This window comes from Tamandua tetradactyla, chromosome 2 (assembly GCF_023851605.1).
Source record: "Tamandua tetradactyla isolate mTamTet1 chromosome 2, mTamTet1.pri, whole genome shotgun sequence".
Classification (NCBI taxonomy): Eukaryota; Metazoa; Chordata; class Mammalia; order Pilosa; family Myrmecophagidae; genus Tamandua; species Tamandua tetradactyla.
Window position 1 is genome coordinate 184,686,668 of NC_135328.1, and position 20,921 is coordinate 184,707,588.

Here is a 20,921-nt window from a genome sequence, read left to right on the forward strand (position 1 = left end):
CACACAACACCCAAAGATACACAAATATGCACAGACCCTGCCTTGTAAGCCGCATGAATCTTCTGCCTGAATACCAAAGAAGGGAGTCCATGGGCTACAAGGTTACGAACACAGGCTTTGAGGTCAGATGGCCTGGGTTAGAATCCTGAATTGACACTTAGATGCTCTAAGGCACTTCCATCTCTGAGCTTCAGTTTCGTCATCTATAAAATGGGGATAACAATTGTACCACATAGGGCGGTCACACTGATTAAATGATACAATGCGGGGCATATAGCAAACCCTCTATAAACATTATAAACCTATTATTTAATACTGCATGATAGCATTATCATTTTAAGACTTTTTAAAAAAAAACTAGGGATCTTTAAATTAGGAAAATTTAAGGTTCATTTCAAGTCTCTCAACTGATGGAATAATCACATAGCCACGTGTTGGCATGAGCAAGCAGACAGACACATCACCTACCTGGATGCCCAGCAGCTGGCAAGTTTCCTTTATCTCATGGGAAGATGGACCCTGGTTTCAGAAATGTTAAAATCGGGGGAAGGAGTAAGTCTCCAACTGGAGGAAATAGAGAACTTCATAGTTAATGAGGGCCACTGCAGAATTGCAGATTTGGAAACAACCAAAATCTATAATTTCATCCAACCCCCAGACATAGTGAGCAGTTTGCTTCCACCATGACCAGGTCCAGACCATTTATCTGGAGACCAGTTCTAGCTCCGTGGAAGAGGAAACAGCCTAACTTTGCATTGTTTGTGGTGTGACCCATGTGGCTTATGGATTTATTTTTCTAATTTATGATTGGCACAAAGAGAATGGGGCTGTGTTCTAGCAGTTGGAGTATGTGGAAAATATCCTACCCTTGAATATAAAAAAAAAGTGAATGTCCTGGGACCAAAGTGGAGAAACATTCGAATTTTACGTATAAAACAGTTAATGACTGAGAAGATGCATTTCTCAAGATGCTTCTTCTCACAGTGCTCCCAGACATGCTACCCTCGGGCTGAAGTCAGACAGCAGACAGACAGGTAAGCCTCCTACTCACCCAAGCAGCCTTGAATGCAGATAGGACCAGAGATGGGGGCGGGAGAGCGCTCCTCTTAAGGCTTCTAGCCCTGAGAGTCTAAACATAGTTTGTTTTTCAGAACCTTTGAGGGGCAGACCACTCTACACAATTATTCATATAACGTCCAATATGCCCGTAGGGTTCGGAAGCCCAGAGCTGGATGCAAGTCTTTTCCAAATTCCCACCAAGAACTGGCTTAGGGCAGGTGTGGCTGCACATTGAGCCCACTCTCCGAAGTAGGCTTCCTCAGCCCCCCGGCCACACCCCCTACCGCCCAGGAATGGAGGTTAGGGGTGGGGGACGGACTGGGAGACAGGTCCCCTGTACCGGCTTCACTCGGACGCGGACGGGGATCTCCCTGGATGTTTGTTTAACGCCGGAGCCGGCAGCCAAGTTCGCCCTCTTCTCAGTCCCCAGCGCCTGGGCCTCTTAGGCCGCAGCGTACTGTCTCCCGGTGCCTCGGAGCTCCCAGAGACCCCTCCCCGGGGCCCGCGCTGCCGGCCGCCTTCGGCCCGCCCCTGGAAGAGTCCCCCGGCGCCCCGCCCAGCCCCTCGCAGTCCAGCAGTGGATGCGGCCCTGAGCTAGTGCGTCTCCCGGCGGGTTCACCGAGCCCCGCTGCTGGCTCCGCCCACGAGGCGCGGCGGAGGAGCCCGCCTCCTCCGGGGAAGTGGAATCCTCTTGAAAAGCCGGAACCCGGAAGATCCCGAAGCGCGTTCCAGGGCACGCGCGCCCCTCGGGGTCCTACCTATATGGAGGTATTAGCTGCCAGACAGTCTCAAGGTTACCGGACTCTGTTTCCCAGAGACCACGTGTCTGACAAGGTCTTTTGGTGGGGAAGGTCCTTCTCTGTAGTTGATCCATCCGTCCGGCAGTCCATCCGTCCATCCGTCCATCCGTCCATCCATCCATCCATCCATCCATCCATCCGTTGCATCCATTCATCTACAGACTGTCTGCGATCTGCACGCATTTTTACAGGCCCTGAGGATACCGCAGTAAATAAAACGCAGTCTCTGCTTTCTTGGAACTAAATTGTGGTGAAATCAGATGGAAAAAATAGATAATACCCCAGGAGGATGGAAGGGCTATGAAGAAAAGGGAAGCGGGATGGGGGAAGGAGGATAGAGGGTGACAGCAGTTCCTCTTTCTGGAAATGGTGAGCTAGGATATTTACATCAACCCACTTCAGAAATCAACAATAAAATTTAAAAATAAAAAATCAGCAATATTTTAAATATTCTGAAAGGCAATTAACAGATTACAAGATAGGAAATTCCTAGAAAGCAAGTAGTACAAGACAGTAGGATATTAGCTGGAAAGCCAGGAGGATCTTGAGAGATAATCCAATCTAGACGCTGATTTTGTCCTGAGGGCTTTAGCCTAGTTGGAAAATTATAACCTTCCTTTTGCAACTCAAAGAAAAAAAAAGTAAAATTCCATGGGTAACACACTCAGGATGAGGGTGAATTGGAAGTGGGGCACTTAGAGGAATTTATAGGCTGAGATCAAATTGCCTTTCTCAAATTTTAACCTTGGTGAAAGGTGGCCTCTGATTTATGGTGCCACGGATGCCTAGCAAAAGCAAATAAAAATCCTTTCTCGAAGAAAGCACTATAAATGTAGGGCTCAAATTGTTCCTACAGACAGGTTTTCATATACAACATCCAGTACAGAATTAAAGATAACCAGATTCTCTTATCATCAATACCAAAACTTTTTAATCACCCCAGATTAAATTCTGTATACCCATTAAGCAATAATTCCTTTTTCTTCTTGTCCACAGCCTCTGGTAACCTGCAGTCGACTTTCTGTCTTTGTTAATTTGCCTGTTCTAATTTATTTCATGCAAGTGAAATCATACAATGTTATCACTTTGTGTCTGTTGTATTTTACTCAGGGATATCTTCACAGTTCATCCATGGTGTCATATGTATCAGAACTTCATTCCTATTATAGCTGAATAATATTCCGTTATATGGCTATACCACTTTTTTTTTTATGAAGTCATCTGTCATGTACACTTGGGTTGCTTCTATCTTTTGCTATTGTGAATAATGCTGTGAACATGGGTACAGAATATGTTTTTGAGTCCCTGTTTACAATTCTTTTGGGTATATTCCTAGAAGTGGAATTGCTGGGTCATGTGGTAATTGTATGTTCAACTTTCTGAGGAACTGCTATACTAATTTCCTACAGTTTTGTCCTACTTTTATCCTGCTCTCTAGGAATTTCCAATTTGGATGCCTTTTATTTCTTTTTATTGCCTAATTCCTCTGTATAGCACTTCCAGTGGTGAAGGTGGTGAAAGCAGACATCCCTATCTTGATCCTGATCTTACAGGGAAAGCTTTCAGGCTTTCGCCATTGAGTACTAATGTTAGCCATGGGTTTTTCATAAGTGCCCTTTATCATGTTGAGAAAGTTCCCTTCTGTTCCTAATTTTCTGAGTGTTTTTATCATAAAAGTGTTTTGGATTTTATTAAATCCATTTTCTCTGTCAATTGAGATAACCGTATGGTTTATTTCCTTCATTCTATTAATTGTAGTATATTACATTGATTGATTTTCTTATTTTGAAGGACCCATACGTACTTGGTATAAATCCCACTCGGTCATGGTGTATAATTTTTTTTAATATACCTTTGGATTTCATTTCCTAGTATTTTGTTGAGGACTTTTACAACCATATTCATAAGGGAAATTGGTCTGTAGTTTCCTTATTATGTCTTTATCTGGTTTCATATCAGGGTAATGGTAGCCTCATAGAATGAGTTAGGAAGCGTTTCCTTTTCTTCGTAGAATCAGTTAGGAAGAGTTTGAGGAGAATTAATATTAATTCCTCTTTGAATGTTTGGTAGAATCCCCAGTTAAGACATCTGGTCCTAGACTATTTTTTGGCGGAAGGTTTTTTTTGTTTTTGTTTTTTTAATACAATTTTGTTGGGATATATTCACGCACCCTGTAATCATACAAAGTGTACAATCAGTGGTTCCCAGTACATCATATAATTGTGTATTCATCACCACAATAGATTTTTGAAAATTTTCATTACTCCAAAAAAACACATATGAGAATAAAAAGAAAAATGAAAAAGAACACCCAAAATATCCCATGCCTCTTATCCCTCCCTATTATTCATTTCTTTTTGGTCCTTATTTTTTTTTTACTCATCTGTCCACACTCTGGATAAAGGGAATGTTTTGTCCAGAGTAGGTTTTCACAATTACATGGTCACACTGTAAAAGTTATAGAGTTATACAATCATCTTCAAGAATCAAGGCTGTGTGCAATGGGAGACAATATTTGGAAACGACATATCAGATAAAGGTTTAGTATCCAGAATTTATAAAGAGATTGTTCAACTCAACAACAAAAAGACAGCCAATCCAACTACAAAATGGGAAAAAGACTTGAACAGACACTTCTCAGAAGAGGAAATACAAATGGCCAAAAGGCACATGAAGAGATGCTCAATGTCCCTGGCCATTAGAGAAATGCAAATCAAAACCACAATGAGATATCATCTCACACCCACCAGAATGGCCATTATCAACAAAACAGAAAATGACAAGTGCTGGAGAGGATGTGGAGAAAGAGGCACACTTATTCACTGTTGGTGGGAATGTCAAATGGTGCAAACACTGTGGAAGGCAGTTTGGCAGTTCCTCAAAAAGCTGAATATAGAATTGCCATATGACCCAGCAATACCATAGCTAGGTATCTACTCAGAGGACATAAAGGCAAAGACACAAACAGACATTTGCACACCAATGTTTATAGCAGCATTATTTACAATTGCAAGGAGATGGAAACAGCCAAAATGTCCATCAACAGACGAGTGGCTAAACAAACTGTGGTATATACATACGATGGAATATTATGCAGCTTTAAGACAGAATAAACTTATGAAGTATGTAACAGCATGGATGGACCTTGAGAACATTATGCTGAGTGAGACTAGCCAAAAACTAAAGGACAAATGCTGTATGGTCTCACTGATATGAACTGACATTAGTGAATAAACTTGGAATATTTTGTTGGTAACATAGACCATCAGGAGATAGAAATAGGGTGAGATGCTGGGTAATTGGAGCTGAAGGGATACAGACTGTGCAACAGGACTGGATACAAAAACTCAGAAATGGACAGCACAATACTACCTAACTGTAATACAAGTATGTTAAAACACTGAATGAAGCTGCATGTGAGAACGACAGAAGGAGGAGGGCAGGGAACATAAATGAAATCAGAAAGAAAGAGAGATGTTAAAGATTGAGATGGTATAATCTAGGAATATCTAGAGTGTATAATAATAGTGAAATGTACAATGTATAAATTTTAAAAATGTTTTTGCATGAGGAAGAATAAAGGAATGTCATTATTGCAGGGTGCTGAAAATAGGTGGTAATATTTTAAAATGTCACCCTATGTGTGAGACTAAAGCAAAAAAATGTTTATTTGTTACAAAATTTATATTTTGACTAGTGCATTTCCTAATATAACTTATGTAGATAGTTTGATTGAACACCATAAGTACTTGGAATCTCAGGTAGGACATGAGATTTTGTTGGTTTGTCCAGAGTGATGCCCCGAGAATCCCAGAGTGATTTGATCAGTAAGGGGAAAAGTATCTGCAAAGCTCCTTTTGGGGAATGGTGAGAACGGGGAGAAATTCAACTTCCCCAAGTTGAATTCTTGATATTCTCACAAGCAGTGTGGACAACCAAAGCTATAGGGTGAGCCCCCAGTCTTGGGGTTTGTTCATATGAAACTTAACTGCACAAAGGATAGGTCAAGTCAACTTAAAATTTAGGCCTAAGAGTCACCCCCAAGAGAGCCTCTTTTGTTGCTCAGATGTGGCCTCTCTCTCCAGCCAACACGACAAGCAGTCTCACCACCCTTCCCCTCTCTATGTGGGACATGATTCCCAGGGGTGTGGACCTTTCTGGCAACGTGGGACAGAAATCCTAGAATGAGCTGCGACTCACCATCAAGGGATTGAGAAAACCTTCTCGACCAAAAGGGGGAGCAGTGAAATGAGACAAAATGTCAATGGCTGAGAGATTCCAAACAGAGATCGAGAGGTTATCCTGGAGGTTATTCTTATGCATCAAGTAGATATCATCTTGTTATTCAAGATGTAATGGAGAGGCTGGAGGGAACTGCCTGAAAATGTAGAGCTGTGTTCAGTAGCCATGTTTCTTGAGGATGATTGAATAATGATACAGCTGTCACAATGTTACTGTGTGATTGTGAAAACCTTGTGTCTGATGCTCCTTTTATCTACCTTGTCAACAAAGGAGTAGAACATATGGAATAAAAATAAATAATGGGGGAACAAAAGCTAAAAGAAATTTAGTTTGAAATGCTAGTGATCAATGAAAGCGAGGGGTAAGGGGTATGGTAGATAGAATCTTTTTTTTTTTCTTTCCTGTTTGTTTTATTTCTTTTTCTATTGTCTTTTTATTTTTTTCTGAATTAATGCAAATGTTCTAAGAAATGATGAATATGCAAGTAAGTGATGATATTGTGAATTACTGATTATATATGTTGATGTTTTATTTGGTTTCTTAATTTTTTAATTAATAAATAAATTTAAAAAAAAAGAATCAAGGCTGTGTGGCCTCACTCTCTCTAAGCCCAATTCTGCAAGTGAAATCATTGCCCTACCCCCTATGTGGGACATGACATCCAGGGGTGAAAGTCTCCCTGGCAATGTGGGAGATGACTCCCAGGGATGAATCTGGCCCTGGCACTGTGGAATCAACAATTTCATCCTGAACAAAACAGGGGGAAAGAAGTGTAACTAATAAAGTATCAGTGGCAGAGAGAGTTCATATAGAGTTGAGAGGCTACTCTGGAGGTTGCTCTTAACGCAAGCTTCGGTAAGACATTGCAACCTATCATAACTGCCAAACCCCAACCAGGACCATTCCAGCCAATCCTAAAGAACACCTAAGGCAATATATAAGATTCCACAAGGGTTCCATGCACTAGAGTAACTTTCCAGAAACCTACAACCTCCAGATGGGTCCCTGGTCCAGATGAGTCCTGAAACCTAGAGGGCCCAGCCTCTCCAGAACATCAGATAATTCCATCTCCTAACGCCATTATTAGTGACAGACTCTTCCAGTATGAAAAAGTTAGAATGGCCATAGCCCAAACCCCCTAAAAAGAGGGATGGAAAGATCAAAGGTGATGGTGGAGTTATACAATGAACACAGGATTTAACAAATGAATATGAATGCTGAATTATTACATTGATATCTCCTTTAGTCTCCTGTATCTTAGAGCAGCTAGAAGTAAAAACTATCTTAGAGCAGCTAGAAGTAAAAACCTAAAATTGTGAAATTGTAACCCATGTCAAACTCCGAAATATGTTCTACAATTAATTGTGGTTCTGTGCTTTGAAATTTATTGCTTTTTTTGTATATATGTTATTTTTCACAAAAAAAGAAGGAAAAAAGTTGATTGTGATGATAAAAAATATTTACGTCTTCTAACCTCCTATAATCTGGAGCAACTAGAAGGAAAACTCTGAGAGGATCATATGATAGCCCATGACATCTGTTCTGTAACTACTTGTTAAAGAGTGCTTTGAAAACTATTGCTTTTTTATTTCTTTGCTTTGTATATATGTTATACTGCACAATAAAAAAGTTAAAAAAAAATAATCAAGGCTGCTGGATTACAGTTCAACAGTTTTAGGTATTTCCCTCTAGCTATTCTAATCCACTAAGAGACAGAGCAAAATCAGCTTCACTAGTAGGCATCAGTTCCCCAAGACCAGCAAGTCTATATCTGCAACCAACATGGAGGTGGCATGCGTGTAACTCTCTTAGTACTGCAGGTGAAGGACACCACTCCCTCCCTGCCAGATAGATATATAGGAGCGGGGTTGGCCATAAAATATTCACATGTAGCAAAGCAGTCTCCCTGAATGTTTACATATGCTCAGAGAAAAGAAGGAAGGAATGTGCCAGCAGACCACTATCTGCTAGGGAATGTGATGTATGTCAAGGTACACCAAGAAGGAAGTCAGCCAAACATTCATTATCCATCCTAAATTCCAGGCCAACACAACTGATCCTTAGCACACGGTTCATTCATGGGTAACAGGAAAAGGCAGCAGGCCATGCTTACACTGTCTCCTTGCACATCTGTCCTTTTGGTTAGAAATTTTAATCCATTCACATTCAAAATAATATCTGATAAGGCAGGACTTACTTCAGTAATTTTTTGTGTAACAGTTTTTGTACGGCATGCCTTTTTTGCTTCTAATTTTCTGAACTGCTGCCTTCTGTTTCGTATAGTTGATCTTTTGTAGTGAAACAGTTTAATCCCCTTCTCATTTCCTTTTCTGTGTATTTTTTTAGATATTTTCTTTGTGGTTACCTAAGGGTTTACATTTAACCTCCTAAATTTATAACAGTATAATTTGAATTGATACAACTTAATGGTATACACAATCTTTATTCCTATACTTCTCTCTTCCCTTCTCTGTATATTGTTTGTCACAAATTACATGCTTATATTATGTGTACCCAATAACATAAATATATGATTATTTTTATGCATTTGTATTTTAGATCATGTAATAAATTAAAAAGTAGAGCTACATTCCAAGAATACAATAATAACTGGCATTTATATTTATGCATTTTATTCCTTTATCATGGATCTTTACTTCTACAAACGGCATGAGGTTATAGCCTGGTATCCTTTCCTTTCATCCTGTCAGAATCCCTTTACCTTTTTTTGTGTGTGCATGGCAGTGGTAATGAACACTTTCAGCTTTCATTTCTCTGGGAATATCTTTATTTCTCCTTCATTTTTTAAGGACAATTTTGTCTTAAATCTTGGTTGGCAATTTTTTTTCCTTCCATTACTTTAAGTATGTCATCCCACTGCTTTCTTGCCTCCATGATTTCTGATGAGAAATGGGCTCTTAATCTTATTGAGGATCACTTGATCCTCAAGGGAGTGACAATTCACTTTTTTCCCCTTGCTTTTAGGTTTCTATCGTTGTTTTTGGACATGAAAATTTGACTATAATGCTTTTTGTCATGTATTCTTTGTGTTTATTCTACTTGAAGTTTTTGATCTTCTTGGTTGTATATATTCATGCCTTTCATTAAACTTGGGAAGTTTTCAGCCATTATTTCTTCACATATTCTTTCCTTGCTTTTCTTTTTCTAGTCTCCTTTTTGGACTCCCATACAGACTATGTTTGTACACGTCATGGTGTCATAGGTCCCTTAATCTCTGATTACTTTTCATTCTTTGTGTTTCTCCTCCTCTGACTGAATAATTTCAATTTTTCTATCTTCAAATTCACTGATTCTCTCTTCAGCTTATTAAAATTTTCTGTCAAACCCCTCTAGTGTATTTTTTCCTTTGTTAGAGGAATTGTGGAATTACAGATCAATGAAGCATAAAATACAAGATTACAATATATGACCCTATTATTAAAACATTGATTTGGTGTGGAACATTTGGTACAATTGATGAAGACACATTTTTATGATTATACTATTATTTTAAGTCCATGGTTTAACTTAGAATTCACCGTTTGTCTATACTTACATGGATTATTTAAAACCTTTATTCTGTTTCCATACGTACAACCAAGCATTTCCCCTTTGAACCACATTCAGATATTTATTTCAATACTGTTCATTACATTCACAGTCTTGTGCTGCCATCACCACCATCCATTACCAAACATTACCATTATTTCAAATAGGAAACTTGTACATTGTAAGCTAAAACTCCCATACCCTATCCCCACCTCATACCCTGGTAATCAATACTATAGATTCTGACTCTATGAGTTTGCTTATTCTAATTATTTTAAATCTGTGGGACAATACAATGTTTGTCCATTTGTGTCCAGCTTATTTCACTCAATATGATGTATTCAAGGTTCATCCATATTGTCACATGTATCAGAACCCTGCTCCTTTTATGGCTGAATAATATTCCATTGTGTGTATATACCATATTTTGTTTATCCATTCCCTGGTTGATATACACTTGGATTTCTTCCACTTTTTGGCAGTTGTTAATAATGGTGCTGTGAACTTCCATTCTCAAATACCTGTCTGAATCCCTGCTTTCAATTCTTTTGCATATATACCAAGTAGTGGGATTGCGAAGTCATATGGTAATTCTATACTTAACTTTCTAAGGAACTGTCAAACTGTCTTCTACAGTGGCTGCAAAAGTTTTACATTGTCAGCAGCAAAGAATGAGTGCTCCTATTTCTCCACATCCTCGCCAACACTTGAAATGTTCTATTTTTTAAAATAGTAGCAATTCTGGTGGGTGTGAAGTAGTATTTCATTCTATTTTTTATTTTCATTTCCCTGATGGCTAATGATGCTGCACATATTTTTATGTGTTTTATGGCAGTTTGTATTTCCCCTTTGGAGAAACGTCTATTCAAGTCTTTTGCCCATTTTTAAATTAGGTTGTTTGTCTTTCTGTGGTTGAGTTGTTGAAGGTCTTTATATATTTTGGATATTAAACCTTTACAGGATATGTGGTTTCCAAATATTTTCTCCCATTGTGTTGGCTGTCATTTTACATTCATGACAGAGTCCTTTGAGGCACAAAAGTTTTTTATTTTGATGAGGTCCCATTTATCTACTTTTAATTTCACTGCTTATGCTTTGTGTATATAGTCTAAGAAACCGTTGCCTAATGTGAGGTCCTAAAGTTGCTCCCCTATATTTTATTCTAGGAGTTTGATAGTTCTGGCTCTTATATTTAGGTGTTTGACCCATTTGGACTTGATTTTTTGTGTAAGGTGTGAAGTAGGGGGGTTGTTTTAATTTGTTAAAGCTGCCAGAATGCAATATACCAAAAATGAGTTGGCTTTTATAAAGGGGATTTATTAAATTACAAGTTTATAATTCTAAGACCATAAAAATGTTCAGCTAAGGTATCCAGAGAAAGATACCTTGATACCAAAGAAAGGGCCAGATGGCGTCCAGGTTTCCTCTGTCATATGGGAAGGCACATGGCTGGAGTCTGCTGGTCCTTACTTAGCTTCTCTGGGTCAAATGCCGGATTTCTTCTCTTAGCTTCCCTTGGCTCTCTCTAGGTTCTGGCTTTTCAGTATGATGGGGCCTTGCTTAGTATCTCATGGGAAGGCACATGGCAACGTCTGCTAGGCTCTGGTTTCTAACAGCTCTCCAGTCATCTATGTTGGCACTCCAAGCATCTCCAAATTTCTGTGTCTGTGTTGGTTCTGAATCTTTCTTTCTCCATGAACTCTCTTAAAGACTCTAGTAAACTAAGTAAGACTGCCCCCCTTGAATAGGTGCGGTCACATTTCCAGCTAATCAGAACAATACACCCACAATTGGGTGTGTCATATCTTCATGGAAACGACCTATCAAAAGGTCATACCCACAACTGGGTGTGTTACATCTCCATGGAAACAGCCTAATTTAGAGGTACCACCCTAGAATATTGGATCAGGATTAAAAGAACATGGCTGCCCTTACAAGATTGGATTAGAATTAAAAGACATGGCTTTTCTGGGGTACATAACACTTTCAAACCAGCACAGGGGACCTCCTTTTTTTTCTTTGCAAATATAGATCTGGTTTTCTCAGCACCATTTTTTTAAATGACTCTTCTTTCCAAATTGAGTGGTCTTTGCCTCCTTGTTAAAAATCAGTTGGCCAGACTAGAGGTTATCCTGGAGGTTATTCTTACGCATTAAGTAGATATCACCTTGTTATTCAAGATGTAATGGAGAGGCTGGAGGGAACTGCCTGAAAATGTAGAGCTGTATTCCAGTAGCCATGTTTTTTGATGATGATTGCATAATGATATAGCTTTCACAATGTGATTGTGTGATTGTGAAAACCTTGTGTCTGATGCTCCTTTTATCTACCTTATCAACAGACGAGTAAAACATATGGAATAAAAATAAATAATAGGGGGAACAAATGTTAAAATAAATTTAGATTGAAATGCTAGTGATCAATGAAAGGGAGGGGTAAGGGGTATGGTATGTATGAATTTTTTTCTGTTGTCTTTTTATTTCTTTTTCTGAATTGATGCAAATGTTCTAAGAAATGATGAACATGCAACTAAGTGATAATATTGTGAATTACTGATTATATATGTAGAATGGAATGATCACTTGTTAATGTTTTAGTTCGTTTGTTGATAAATTTTTTTAGTTAATAAATAAATAAATTTTTTAAAAAAATTTTTTAAAAATCAGTTGGCCAGAAACGTGAGGGTTGGCTTCTGAGCTCTCAATTCAATTCCTTTGATCTATATGTCTGTCCTATGCCAGTACCATGCTGGTTTCATTAGTGCAGCTTTGTAATAGGTTTTTAAGATCAGTAAGTGTGAGTCCTGCAACTTCATTCTTCTTTTTCAAGATGGCTTTGAGGCCCCTTACCCTTCCATATAAATTTTATGATTGGCTTTTCCATTTCTACAAAGGATGGCTTTGTATCTGTAAATCACTTTGGCTAGGATTGATATCTTTACAGTGTTTGGTCTTCCAACCCACAAACATGGAATGTTTTTCATTTATTTAGGCTTTGACTTATTTTAGTAATATTTTGTAGTTTTCTGTGTACAAGTCCTTTACATCCTTGGTTAGATTTATTCCTAGAGATTTGGTTCTTTTAGTTGCTATTGTCATGGAATTTTTTTCTTGGTCTCTTCTGATTGTTCATCACTTGTATATAGTAACACTATTGATACTAGGTGTTGATCTTGTACCCTGCCATTTTGCTGAATTCATGTATAGCCCTAGGAGCCTTTTTTTGTGGATTTTCCAGGATTTTCTGTATATAGGATCATATCATCTGCAATAGTGAAAGTTTTACTTCTTCCTTTCCAATTTGTTTGCCTTTTATTTCCTATTCATGCCTGATTTTTCTAGCAAGAATACAGTGTACAATGTAGAATAACAGTTGTGACAGCAGGTATACTTGTCTTGTTCCTAATTTTAGAGGAAATGCTTCTCACCATTAAGTGAGATGTTAGCTGTGGGTTTTTCCTAAATGCCCTTTATCATGTTGAGGAAGTTTCTTTCTATTCCTAGTGTTCTATGTGTTTTTACCAAAAGGGGTGCTGGAGTTTTTCAAATGCCTTTTCTGCATCAATTGAGGTGAAGTGATGGTTTGAAGCTATATGTACTACAGTAAAGATCATGTTCTTTTAATCCATTCTTGCGGTAGGTCTACTGTAGGTGGATTAATTTATTTCAAATGAGATGTTACCCACCATTATTCAAGGTGGGTCTTAATCCTCTTACTGGAGTCCTTTATGAGACGATAAAAGACAGAAAAAGAGCCCCAGAGAAACCAGAAAATTGGAAACAATGAAACCCAGTAAAGAAGGACCAGCAAATATCACCATGTGCCTTGCTATATGACAGAGTAGCCCAAGCTCACTGGTAATCGGTCTTCAGGGAGAAGGTATCATCCTGTTGAGGCCTTAATTTTGTACATCAAATTAACTGTAAACTTGTACGTTAGTAAATCCCCACTGTAAAAGCCAACCCATTCCTGGTTTATTGCATTTCATCAGCAAACCAAAACAGATGATAATGTGTTTTTTTCCTTCATTGTGTTAATGTGGGTGTATTACATTAATTGATTTTTCTTATGTTGAACCACCTTTGCATAGCAGGAATAAATCCCTTTTGATCATGGTGTATAATTTTATAATATATTGTTGGAAGTGCACGGGTGGTTCAGTGGTAGAATGCTCGCCTTCCATGCAGGAGACCAGGGTTCAATTCCCGAACCATTCACCTTAATATATACATATATACTGTTCGATTCAGTTTGCTGGTATTCTGTTGTGGATTTTTGCATTTATAATCATAAGAGATATTGGTCTGTGGTTTTATTTTCTTGTGGTATCTTTTTCTGGCTTTGGTATGAGGCTGAGCTTTGCCTTGTAGAATGAATTAGGGACTGTTTCTTACTCTTCAATTTTCTGGAAGAGTTTGAGCAGCATTGGATGGAGTTGAGTCTTCTTGGGTATTGGGAAAATTTTCCATATGAAGCCATCTGGTCCTGGGCTTGTCTTTGTTGGAGGGTTTTTGAGACTGATTTAATCTCTTTACTAGTAATTGTTTGTTGAGGTCTTCTATTTGTTCTTGAGTCAGTGTAGGTAGTTTTTGTGTTTCTAAGAATCTGTCCATATCATCTAGGTTATCTAATTTATTGACATATAGTTTTTCATGTGGTATCCTCTTACGGTCCTTTTTATTTCAGCAGGACTGGTAGTAATGCCCTCCTTTTCATTTCTGATTTTCATTGTTTGTGTCCTTTCTTTTTTTTCTCTGTCAGTCTAGCTAAAGGTTTGTCAGTTTTATTGATCTTTTCAAAGAATAAAATTTTGGTTTTGTTGGTTCTCTTTAGTTTGTTTCATTCTCTATTTCATTTATCTCTGCTCTAATCTTTGTTATTTCCGTCCTTCTGCTCACTTTGTGTTTAATTTGCCTTCTTTTTCTACTTGTTCCGGTTTTGAGGTTAGGTCTCTTATTTGAAGTCCTACTTCTTTTTAAATGTTTTTTATTTTTTAAAAATATTTTTCTTGAACTATCTTCATGTACCATACAGACTATCCAAAGTATACAATCAATGGCTCACAATATTATCACATAGTTATGTATTCATCATCATGATCATTTTTAGAACATTTGCATCACTCCAGGAAAAGAAATAAAAAGAAAAAAATCTCATACCCCTTAACCCTCCCTCTCATTGACCACTACTATTGCAATCTACCAAATTTTTTAACCCCTTAATCCCCCTATTTTTCCCCCCTATTTTTAATTTTTTTGTCCATATTGTTTTACTCATCTGTCCATACTCTAGATAAAGAGAACATCAAACATAAGATTTTCACAATCACATGGTCACATTGTAAAAGCTATATAAGCTATACAATCCTCTTCAAGAATCAAGGCTTATTGCTTTTTTGTATATGTTATTTTTTACAAAAATAAAAGGTTGATTGTGGTGATAAATGCACAGCTATATGATGATATTGTGGACCAATGATTGTACACTTTGGATGATCACAGAATATGCAAATATATAATATATATCAATAAAATAAATATTTTCTTAAGAAGGCCACCTACACAATGGGAGAAAATATATGGAAACCATTTATCTGATAAGGATTTAATATCCATAATATATAAATAAATCCTACAACTCAAAAACAAAAAGACAAACAACCCAATTTTAAAATGGGCAAAAGGACTTGAATAGAACTGGCAATCCCACTACTAGGCATATACTTAAAAGAATTGAAAGCAATGGCTTGAACAGATATTTTCAAACTGATGTTCATAGCAGCATTATTCACAACTGCCAAAAAATGGAAGCAACCCAAGAGTTCCATCAACCAATGAATAGATAATCAAAATGGGGTATATTCATACAATGGAATATTAATCAGTCATAAAAAGAATGACATTCTGATACATGGTACAACATAGGTGAACCTTAAAGACATAAAGTTGAGTGAAATAAGCCAAACACAAAAGGACAAATGTGTGCTCTTACTTATATGAAATAATTAGAATATGAAAACCCAGAGTCAGAAACTAGAACCAGGTTTCCAGTTTCTGGGGTGGGGGTAAGAAACAAGGAATTCATGCTTAATTGGTGCAGCATTTCTGTTTGCTCTGATGGAAAAGTTTTGGTAATGGATGGTGGTAATGGGAGCACAATATTGTGAATGTAATTAACACCACTGATTACATATTTCAATTGAAAGTGATTAAAATCGGAAATTTTATGTGTGTGAATATTAACAGAATATACATTTTCTTAAAACCATAGAACCATACAACACAAACAGTGAATCCTAATATAAACTTGGCCTACAGGGGGTGCAAGGGTAGTTCAGTGGTAGAATTCTCGCCTGCCATGTGGGAGACCAGGGTTTGATTCCCGGCCCATGCACTTCCCCCAAAAAACAAGCAAGCAAACAAACAAAAATTCAACAAATGGTGCGGCGATAACGAGGTACTCACATGGAAAAATAATGAAATGTGACCCACCCCCACCATACAGCATATATATATATAAATTTGGACTACAGTTAATATTATATAATTATAATAATATTGTCTCATCAGTTGTAATAAAGGTACCACCCTAATGCAGAGTGTTAATAAGAGGGAAATCTGCATATGAGTGAGGGTATATGGAAACTCTGTACTTTCTAAATGATTTTTCTGTAAACTTATAGCTTCTCTTTTTTAAAAAAAATGCTATGGAATATTTGATATGTTGTGATTTCATTTATTCTCATTCACCTCAAGATCATTCCTAATTTTTTTTTTTTTTTTTACATGGGCAGGCATCAGGAATCAAACCCGGGTACTCTGGCATGGCAGGCAAGCGTTCTTGCCTGCTGAGCCACCATGGCCCATCCTAGATCATTCCTAATTTACCTTGCGATTTATTCTTTAACCCATTGATTGTTTCAGAGTATGTTAACTTCTACATATTTGTGAATTTTCAATTTATCCATCTGTTATTGGTTTCCAGCTTTATTCTGTTGTGGTTGGAGAAGATATATTATATGATTTCAATATTTTTCATCTTATGGAGATTTGTTTTGTGACCTAACATATGATCTATACAGGAGAATAATCCATGTGCACTCGAGAAAAATCCATTCTTTTGTTGATTCATGAAGTGTTCTATATGTGTTGGTTATATCTAGTTGATTTACAGTGTTATTCAAGTATTGTATTTCCTTACTGATCTTCTACTGGATGGCCTATACATTATTGAAAGTGGTGTATTAAAGTTTCCTACTGTTAATGTAGAACTGTCAACTTCTCCTTTCAAATTTGTCAGTATTTCCTTCGGTGCATATATATTTATAATATTTACATCTTCTTGTGAATTGTTCCCTTCATCAGTATATAGTAACCATCTTTGTCCCACATAACTGTTTTTACTTAAAGTCTACTTTATCCAATATTAGCATAGCCATTCCAGCTCTCTTTTGGTTACTAGTTGCATATGCATCTTTTTCACATCCTTTATTAACCTACTTGTATCTTTGAATTTAAGATGCGTCTTTTGTGGACAGAATACAGTTGGATCATAGCTTTTTATCCGTTCTGCCGATGTCTTCCTTTTGATTGGAGTGTTTAATTAATTTACATTTAAAGTCACTACTGATAATATAGGACTTTCTTCTGCCATTTTGCATACAGCTTTTGTAAGTTTTATACATTTTTTGTCCCTCGCTTCAGTTAATAGCTACTATAATTGGTTTTCTGTGTTGTACCATAATGAATGCCTACTCATTTCTATATGGATGCATTTTTCATCTATTTTATTTGTTGTTACTATGGGGTTGAAATTTAACATTCTAAATATATAACAATCATATTGTTATATCTATTTCTTCATATATCTGTTGGATATCACACCATACACAAAAATCAATCCACGTGGATTACAGATATAAATGTAATAATTAATACAATAAAACATTTTAGAAGAAAGCAGGACAATTGGAGTAGAAAAATATTTATTACATGGGATAAAAAGTGCTAAACATCAAGTGAAACATTGGCCCAGATTAAAATTAGGAATCAGATTTTTCAGACTCTGCTAGTGAGAGTACAAACTGGTTCAACTTCTGGGAAAACTCTTTGGCGGTATCTCCTCAAGCTGAACACTGTGACTAGCAATCCCACTTTTAGGTATATACCCAGTAAGAATGCCTACATATGTTCACCAAAAGATATATACTGGAGTTTTCATAGCAGCACTCTATATTAACCTCAAACTGGAAACTACCCAATGCCCATCAACAGTGGTATGGGTAAATAAATATATTTATTCACATAATGGAGTATCACACAGCAATGAAAATAAACATACCACAACTACATACAACAATATTATTCACTCTCACACAGTCTTGAGCAAAAAATCCAGACACAAACGAACACACACATTTGATTTCACATATATAAAATACAAACACAGGTGAAATTAATCTATGGTGTTAGATTTTACCTTTTGGAGGGTGGTGACTGGAAGTAGGCAGAAGAGGACTTCTTGAGTATTAATAAATTCTGTTCTTAATCTATGAGCTGGGTACACAGGTGTGTTCTATTATGCGGATTCATGAAGTTATCTGGATAGATAGGTAGATAGATAGATTATATAAATATATATCTTGTGTTAATAGATATGTGAATACTCATATGTATACAAACATTTCTGTATAAATATCATAGTAATAAAGTTTTTTAAATGCATGTTGTAACCACTAAAAGAACAGAAACAGAGTATGTAACTTCAAACTAGTAAAGAGGGTGTTTCAGTTTGCTAAATCTGCTGGAATGCAGTATACCAGAAATTAGCTTTTACAAAGGGGATTTATTAGTTTACAAATTTACAGTTTGTAAACATGAATATGTTCTAATTAAGGCAACCAGAAAATGATACGTAGACTCTGAAGAAAGGCCACTGACATTTGGAACACTTCTGTCAGCTGGGAACGCATGTGGCTGGTATCTGCTGGTCCTTGCTCCTGGTTCACTGCTTTCAGCTCCTGATTCTGGTGGCTTTCTCTCTCTAAGCATCTTTAGGTCCTTTCTTAGATGAAACTCTGAATTTCATCTCTCAGCTTAGCATTTTTTCTGTCTGCATCTCCAAAAGTCTGTTCTCTTCAAAATGTCCCTCTCTTAAAGGACTCCAGTACGTGGATTAAGATCCACTTTGAATGGGTAGGGATGCATCTCCATGGAAACAATCTAATCAAGAGGTCCTCCCTAACAATAGGTCTTCCCCACAAGATTGTAGCAATAGATGTAATGAGAAAAGAGACAATTTGATGGTGAAGTCCACAGAATTTGCCAATGGATTGAATGTAGAGCATCAAAGAGAGATGTTAAGGATGACCCTGAAGTTTTTTGCTTTAGCAATTGGATGTTTCCCACTTACTGAGACAGACAGTGAAGATAGAGCAGGTTCAGAAACGAACCTGTTAAATATGAGTTACTTAATACATATCCAGGAGTCAGGTATACATTAGTTGGAATTAAGAGTCAGAGTGCAGAGAGAGTTTGGGACTGGAGATATAAATTTGAGTTAGTAACATTCATATTCAGAATTAAGAGCATTTCATGATTAAAAACTGTCTAGGGAGAGAAGGGAAGACATGATGAGTAAAGGTTGGTGAAGAGATGATACAGCATTGGTACAAATGAGTCCAAAGAATTTTTCAAAACCGAATACATGAAAATGTCAATATTGGTAATATCTGGGCATGTCATATTTGTTTTATTTATACATCTTTCTACTTTCATAAATGAGCATTTACTTTTTACAGCAAATAAAACAACCATAAAATGCAATATTAATAGTTTTCATTTTTGAGTGGTTATATGTGCCTGGCATAACAAACTGTCATGTAGTGCCTACTATTAATGCCTCTTAACAGAAGGGGGAAAAAAGCTAAGAAAAATGAGGTAATTGCCTAAGATCACAAAGCCAAGAGGTGGTAGAGCTGGGAATTGAATACAGACTTTTCTGATTCTGAGCTCAAGCTCTTTATCACTGTGCTGTGAAAGCTTAAGATCTGAGCACAATCTACTATTGAGTAAAAAAGCTGCAATTCCAAAAGAATCTAAAACATTATCCCAATTATATAGAAGAACATACACACAAGACTGAAAATAACAAAAATAATCCACTGCTATCCCTGTAATAAAAGATGCTGAGAACTTTTCATTATATAGTATTGTATTATGTAGTAACTTGTCTAGGTTCTACATATTGGATTTTAATATTTTAAGAAAATTCAACAAAAGAGAGAGAATGATGGAGACACAGAGAAAGAGAAAGAACACAAATCCAGTGGGGTAAAGGAAATAGTGTTATTCTAAACTTTATCCCAAAATTTAAGTAGCTGTGCTATAGTTAAGAAAGTTTTATAAAAATAAAGAGTGAAAACTAACCTGTCTTGAAATCTATTATCTAAAGTGTCTATCATAAAAACCACAGTTCATTGTAGATTTTAAAGATACAGACGAACATAACACACAGCCCACCCTTTCATCTCAGCTGGGTAATCCAGTGGTTGAAAGAGACCATGAATACTATCCAGTTCTTTGGCTGCAGGGCAGTGTGACTTACGCATATCATTTAACCTCTCAGATCTTCAGTGCCTTTATTTATAAAATGGGGGGAATATACTCACTTCAAAGGGATGGTTTAGTTCTAAATGAAGTCATGTAGGCAGACATACAGAGTGTGTCTGGCACATATAATCAGTCGGGAAGGAATGGCTATACAATGAGTGGCATTTGGATAATTGACTATAAATTGGGAAAGCAGAAATGTTTAGATACTTGACTGCATCAGATGTAGAAACACAGACTCAAACTATAGAAAATATCCTTGTCAGTGATGTTAAAATTCACAAAATTCACGGAAATAAATTTATATGGTGTTAATTTTTTTAATGTAAAAATGGACACACATATTCAAACAAAACTATAAGAAATTTAAGATGAATGTGTATCAGAGGGAAAATTTTCTATAGGAATCTCAGACACTAGGTATTAATTATCCCATTTTATAATATGAAGACTAAGTCTCTTTTCTGTCCTCTTGTATTGGGCCCTGTTCTCTGAATCCTTTGTCTGCCTTTTTTTTTCATTTGCTATTGTTTTGGTGTAGCACATGCTCCTGTAGTTCCTAATAGAGTGCACAGAATGTAAATTTTGACATCTGAAGAATCTGAAAATGTCACTTTGCCATCACACTTGTTGGTTGAGCATAGAACCTTAGGCTGAAAAT

The 20,921-nt window shown here is 36.9% G+C and overlaps 1 protein-coding gene across 6 annotated transcripts in view; it reads right to left on the reverse strand.

Annotated features, from left to right (window-relative positions):
• Positions 1-2,465, reverse strand: part of ZFP69 (ZFP69 zinc finger protein) — a 36,493-nt gene extending 34,028 nt beyond the window's left edge. For 3 of the 6 annotated variants that reach the window (XM_077150126.1, XM_077150130.1, XM_077150124.1), the window contains exons 1-2: positions 1,052-2,465; positions 469-564 (exon numbers count right to left, since the gene is read on the reverse strand). The gene's annotated coding sequence lies outside the window, so the exon portion shown is untranslated. The other 3 variants (XM_077150128.1, XM_077150127.1, XM_077150129.1) reach the window with 3 other exon arrangements.
• Positions 2,466-20,921: the final 18,456 nt, after the last annotated feature.